This window comes from Limulus polyphemus, unplaced genomic scaffold (assembly GCF_000517525.1).
Source record: "Limulus polyphemus unplaced genomic scaffold, Limulus_polyphemus-2.1.2 Scaffold2318, whole genome shotgun sequence".
Classification (NCBI taxonomy): domain Eukaryota; kingdom Metazoa; phylum Arthropoda; class Merostomata; order Xiphosura; family Limulidae; genus Limulus; species Limulus polyphemus.
This window is the reverse complement of record NW_013667928.1, coordinates 44,132-51,415: the sequence shown is the minus strand read 5'-3', so window position 1 is coordinate 51,415 and position 7,284 is coordinate 44,132. Positions and strand designations below refer to the sequence as shown.

Sequence of the window (7,284 nt, the reverse complement as noted above, 5' to 3'; positions counted from 1 at the left end):
TCTGTGAACTAATCAGCTGTTGGTGCTTTATATAAGTAACAGTCAATCACGATGTTTGATTCTGTGAACTAATCAGCTGTTGGTGCTTTATATAAGTAACAGTCAATCCCGATGTTCGGTTCTGTGAACTATTCAGCTGTTGGTGCTTTATATATGTGACAGTCAATCCCGATGTTCGGTTATGTGAACCAATCAGCTGTTGATGCTTTACATATGTGACAGTCAATCCCGGATTGACTGTCACATATATAAAGCACCAACAGCTGATTAGTTCACAGAACCAAACATGTACTGTAATCCCCTAATTCCTTAGGAACTGACCAAAAGCGGCCACTTTCTCACATTTGTCAACTCCAACCAATGTTCCTTACACCTAACTTGACATCAATTATGAAAGTTTGGGAGGCAGTAACTCTTTGATATCTGAGTTCCTCTCCATACACAGTAGAATAAACGAAGATTTTTATTACTGACTTTTATTAACAGTTTGGATTTATCTGTTTGTTTTAGAGCAAATTCATATTGGGCTCTCTACTGTGGCCACCGGAGGAATCGAACCCCGGTTTTAAGCAATATAAGTCTATAAACTTACCGACAAAGGGACTTGGATTTGTCGAACTATCACATATAATACGAATGTTGTCTTGTTGTTAACTTTGTCATACAAACATACTACATTTTACTGAAACAATAAAAATTATATCTAAAGCATGGTTTATCTAAACTTTATTTAACGACACGAATAAATGATCGAAAGGATATTGTTATGTGTTTGAAACTGTCACGAAAATGAGCAAATGAATAATTTATATTTTAAAATGAATAGAAATGCCATTACAATATAGGGATGAGTGTGTTTTACTAAAGCAATTTTTAATAGGTAAATCAGCGAGTCACGTGACATCCATAAAGTCGCGATGGAATGTATCACAACTACATTTTGACATTGTTGGACTTGACATAGGTAGTATTATGACATTGAAAATATACCACTTTTGGAAATAATATGTATCAGTTCTTTCCAAGGCAAGATATTCATATACTCAGATCATAAAGATGTGCTCATATCGGGGATTTAGAATTTCCAGAACCATGATTTCCCTTATACTTAATGTTTTCGTAAATAAAAAAAATATGAATTAACATGGGGAATTAGAATCATCCCTAAAGAGATGTGTAACAAGTCTTACCTCAGCCGTGGTAAGCAAAGTGTGGTGTCCTGTAATAGGCGAGAGCCTACAAACTTAAAGGTCAGTGGCAAACGTCATTCACAGTAAACAGTATGCAATATAATCATGAATGATCTCCTCCTGGAAAAGCGACACAAGTCACGTATACATAACTTGCTTCCACGACGTATCTTTTCAATTGTCGCTTATGTTAAGCAGCTGAAGAATAGTCATACGATTCCATACAAAGAAATACTGCTCAAGTCACCTATGGATTTCAGAATGTTTAAGGAGGAACCTAGATGGATTATGGAAAGCTCTCAGAGAGGAGTGGTGTGTTTTGGACAGGACATTTTGTAAGGCAGATCTTTTTTCTAGTGGAAGCTAAACTGCAGGGCTATTGTTAAGATGCATGGTCTTCAGACAGAGCATAACTGGACGTGGCGACATAGACTGTAATGACGTGGTTAGGCTCCAAAGTAGTTTTAATATAGTGTACTTAATCTCTGTGCATTTAATAATAGTTATCTTTATTCAAAAAATTATGAAATTAATCCTTCCACAATACCTTCCACCTCCAAACAAATATTTTCACAAAATACAATAAATATTACATTCCGATTAAATGCATTAGGAAACAAGTTAGGTAAACAGCAAATTGTTTTTAGTTTTTTTTGCTTGATGTACGTACTTCTTTCTAAGACATGGATTAAGTCTCTTTTTAAATTGCACTTACCAATTAGTATTAAATCCGAAACAAAAATTATTAAATTACAGAAAGAAGGAAATCAGAGGAATCAACAATAATTTGAAAAAAATAAAAAATAATACCAAAAAAAAAAGAATGAAAACAGAAATGAGGAAAATTTCAAGTATATAAAAAGACCTATCAAAATAGATTTGAAGTAAAAAAGTAGTATTGTGACAAACGTAGACAGAGGAAAACGAACAAAAATGGAGAAAAGATTCTAAAGAAACGAACTACAAACGTAAAATATATAAGTTAGGGGAGTGGTGAAGGCTAGTAAATTAATTGGAGGATTTTTAGTGAGAAGGAAATAAAGAAATCATCGAACGCGGTGCTTTAACTATAGAACTGTATTTGAGCTGAACATGGATTTCATTGGAATCCACATCTTTGTTTTTAAAGTCTATTTAAAATCGATCTTAAGGCAACAGAGGTCTTTCAACTTTTTCATTTTAGACCAAAGCTGTCCATCTAAACATATGTGTCCGAACAGCAGATCAATGGCAGCACGATGAGTCACAAAAAACCATTATAAAATAAAACCACTTCAAATCGAAGTTCTTGTCGTGCCTAATCTTCTAACCACCTAAATGTCAATAAAATGTACTTCTGTGTTATAAACAGCCTGTAAAATATAGTTAAGTTTGTTAGTGGTGATTTTCTAGTCCCAATCATTCGTGCTATACTTCAAAGACATAGCGAAGTCTAATAATGATGGCCACCGCTGACTTAGCAGTAAGCCCGAGGGTTTCAAACACTAAAATTTGGGTTCCATTTGGGAAAGCACAGGTAAAACATTGTGTAGATTTTTGCGCTAAACAAACACACTATTACAGTTTATCTAAAAACTCTTTCACCTTTCTTCTGATTCAGGCACATAATGACGTGATTTTCATAAATGATTTTTTTTCATCTGACTCCCAAAAAATGCAAAAATTATCGACATTTTTTAGTGTTTCTCCACAAAAAATTGTTTTCAATATGTGTGATTGAAACATATAACGAGGTTTGTTAGTGCTTTTCTAGAAATAGTCTTTCACTATGATTCAAAGACAGAAAAATCTGTTGAAGGTTTTTCTATAGAAACAATCTTTCATTGCCTTCATACATACACTTCAGGCACATCACAACGGCTGTTAGAAATAGTCGCCATGTTATATGATTGAGTCACACAAACGTATTTGGGTTGTGAGCATCCAATGCATTTTTTACACATTCTTTAATTTTTTTTATTTTTCGAAATAGGAACTTGTTAATTTATTGAGAAATGGTTTTCTCTGCAAACACCAGTTGTTTTTCGTTCTTGGTTATTTAATATATTCCGAGAGGGCTTTCATTACAACAACGACTTGTTTGAAAGAAGGAATTTACTCAAAGTTTTTAATGCAATTTCCACGAATGTTCAGATTAATTAACTGTGACGTCAACATTCAGGCAAGGACTCATTTTGCCTAAAAGATCCCCGCCTCCTTTCTTCTTTGCAAAGTCTACTTGAATGTCAAGATTAAAAGTAAAATAAAAAGATAAAACTTGTTGGATCCTTCCATGTTAAAGATTAGTTTAAAATGCAGAAGATATAAAAATATCATTAAAAACAAGGAAGAACAATTCCAGGACACAAAACAGTTTTAGCGTGATATAAATGCGTTTAATGTTTCCTTACCGTAAAAATATTGTTTTCAAGTATTCACTACTAAGATCGTAAAAACACACGTCTTGAAATCATGTAATTAAATTCAGTTGCATCACAAAGACAAAGCTATTGCTTTAGTTTAAATGTTGTTATATATATGTTGCATATATACTTCGGTTGGATCATCTGTGCGGTAGAAAAACGATCTATTTTGATATAGTTATTACTTAATTAAACGGCATTACGAGAAATTAATATCTCATTTTACTGTCAGCATAAAGTATTCATTCAGACTTGTTTTGTCATTAGTTAAAAGTAACGCTTATGAAAATGTCAAATATTCTTACATTGTTGTCGTCGGATTATTGTTTTGAGATTATATCGGAAATAGAATTTTTAACTTGAACGCCATCTTATATGACACATGGGTTAAACGGCCAGGTCAGAGACAGTATATGATCCAAGGATCGCTGTCTATGATTTGAAATCATACTGACCAGAGAAAAGACAACCAATCAGCAGTACCAATACCACAAGGGCTTTATTTAGTTCATAAAACCGAACATCGGGATTGACTGTCACATATGTAAAGCACCAACAGCTGATTGGTTCATATAACCGAACATCAGGATTGACTGTCACATATGTAAAGCACCAACAGCTGATTGGTTCACATAACCGAACATCGGGATTGACTGCCTCATATATAAAGCACCAACAGCTCATTAGTTCACAGAACCGAACATCGGGATTGACTGTCACTTGTATAAAGCACCAACAGCTGATTAGTTCACAGAACCAAACATCGCTCTAAGTCAATAGAAAATTATTAGTGAATGACTGTCGTTCTAGTTAATACCGTGAAGATTACAAGACTCCCTATGATTATGAGACACTATAATCAGATCTAAAAAACAGGTATTTAAGGTAAAAAAAGAAAGGAACTTATTTGGTGTGGATTTGAGTAAGGAATATAAAAGAGGGATTTCAACGAAAGAAAAGAAGACTTAAGATGTGTGAGAGACAACAAATAAACCGAAAAATACAAAGAAAGACTGTAATATGGTGCCAGTAAGAAACAAAACCTAGTCCTAAATCTATGTATTGTTGTTTAAAAAACTATAAAATATTGCCGTAACAAAAAATCTGCTTTTTAATAAGCAGGTGTCGTCCCAGGTCAGTAAGCCTAGGCGGACTTAAGAGATATTGGTTTATTAGCCTATATGTAAGGAACTTAGATGACCCATGTAAAAGTGAGATCTACATTTTTATGAATTTTCTAGACTGTTATCGTATCGCTTTATTTTTTCCAGGTATTTCCAGTTATGTTTGCTTGTTGTTAAGCAGCTACACAATGGGCTGTCTGTGTTGTGCCCACTGCGGGTATCGAAATATAATGTATAATGTTATAAGCCATCAAACTTACCGCTGAGTCTTTGGGGTGCTGTCCAGTTTTATCAAGAATAAAAAATACAATAATAAATGTATGCAGTGTAGTATATCATACAACTATGTATTACAAAAATAGTACGGAATTATGTAATTAACACTGATTGTGGAAAAGGCATAGAAAAGTTTCTCCTGCGAAAATGAAACACTGTGTATATGTAACAAATTTTATTGAACATGTATATATATATATAGTACTGTATGTAGCAAATGTTATTAAACATATATATATAGTATTCCAGCCTTTTCACGGGAGTCACATGTCATCTAACCCAATTTATAATGTTAAAACATTATCTCGACATTACATGCAAGTCTGACTCCACTTACAACAATGGCTAGGCTTGGGCCAGTGGTTAGCCCATCGGATCGTAAGGTTCAATACAGCTGATCATGCTCTGAACTTTTAGCTTTGAGTTTAACCCATGTGCGCATAAGGTACCGGTCAAGTTTAATAATTTCAATTGCACTCCACTTGTAACAAAACTGAACGCAGACAAACATGCTGGTCGGCAAACTAAAATACTCATTGTGCTATTACTTTGAAAATTGGGTATTTGAATATTGAAAGTACGAAATGTAGTATCAGATCACTTAATATTCTGTTACACGAACATTTAATATTTTACCACATTGGACTGATTAATAATGCAGAATATAATTTTAATGTGAAAAAAATGTCTAAAACAAGGTAGTAAGTGAAAATGTTGATGCTGATATAACTTTAATTGTTGGCTGCAAAAAAAAACAACCAAAAAATTAAATTATAACATTATAATTATAAATCATAAAATTATGTAACTTGTTTTAAGTGATTATTGCAGCATATATGAAAACAATGGCCACTACCCATATTTTAATATTTTATTATGAAGGTGACACACTGAAACTATGAGCGGTCAACATCTCTAGAGCTGAGTGTAGCCCAGTTGCCAGCATGTCGAACGATTGTTTCGCGGGTTGGGTAATTATTGTGTTGCACAATAGTTCATAATTATGGCCACCATAATGAGCACGTTTGGCAAAGAAGGAAGTGATTCCAAGGGCAGCGCTGATCCTGGAACACCATCTTTCTAAATTGTGATTAAGTCTCAGTACAAGTGATGAAGAAAGGTATACGCTATTGTACGGTGAGATAAGTTTCAGGAGTTAGGAGACAATAAAGGAAGCTACGCAAAGAACATGGTGTATAGATATGGCAAAGCTAACAACTAACGGTTATGGAAAATTAAAATATTATGTATGAATTCAGATGAAGAAGACAATAAATAATATAACATAAAATAAAATAAATACTAACATAAGATAACAAAGATTGTATAATAAAGATTATAGGATGTATATATATTATACTCCAAGCGATAATATAAGATGTAAAATTAAGAAGAGAGTAGACTGTTAAATAAACTATTTCAATTTATTAATGATGTTTTTTTGTTGTTGTTGCAGACTGTGACTGTTGCTTTGCAGTCTCTCGCAAACATCTGTTAAAGATGAAACAACACAGTTTCTATACCGATTGGACACGTTTTTCTATCTGTCAGTTAGGTTTGATGTTGCCAAGGGAGAATCCCAGAATATCACCATGAAGGATGAAAGCTAACTGTTCAAACGAAGCCAGACAAGGTTTATTTTAACAACTCTTAGCGAGGAACTAAATATATGAGATAGCATAATGTATATTTTCATTTTCAAGTGATTTTATCTTATTTTTGAGTTACTGCAACAAAAAAAAAATTGAAAAAAACAAATAAATTAAATCAATGATTAAAATTTTAATATCAGTTACAAGTTTTCCAAAACAAATATCATTCTTGTATACCTCTTTGATACCAATTTGTTATAATCGTGCTATACTCAAACTTCTCTTTATTTAGGTTGTACTTACTCCTATCAGGAACTGATTCATACCAATGTAAACGTAACAAATCCCTGTAATTACTAGCAAACAATACGTATATTGTGTTTTAAATAAGTAGACAAGGACACTCAAGAGCTTTTCTGTTTGTTGCGTCCTCTGGTGGTTATTGTTTGTTTTCTTCAGTTTGTTTTATGCTCATAAAATCGTAAGCCGAACCAACCCTTACTGGTAAGAAGTGACAGAAGATGGACATTTCATGACTGACGATCGTATAACCACCCACTATTTAAATCAGTTTATAACCAGTGTTTTGAACGAAACCAACCCTTACTGGTAAGAAGTGACAGAAGATGGACATTTCATGACTAACGATCGTATAACCACCTGCTGTTTAAACCAACTTATAACCAGTGTTATATTTTTC

General features: G+C 33.3%; 1 protein-coding gene across 4 annotated transcripts in view; it reads right to left on the bottom strand.

Moving 5' to 3' along the window:
- The window catches only part of LOC106466608 (band 7 protein AGAP004871-like), an 85,793-nt gene that overhangs the window by 63,547 nt on the left and 14,962 nt on the right, over positions 1-7,284 (bottom strand). The window lies entirely within an intron of this gene.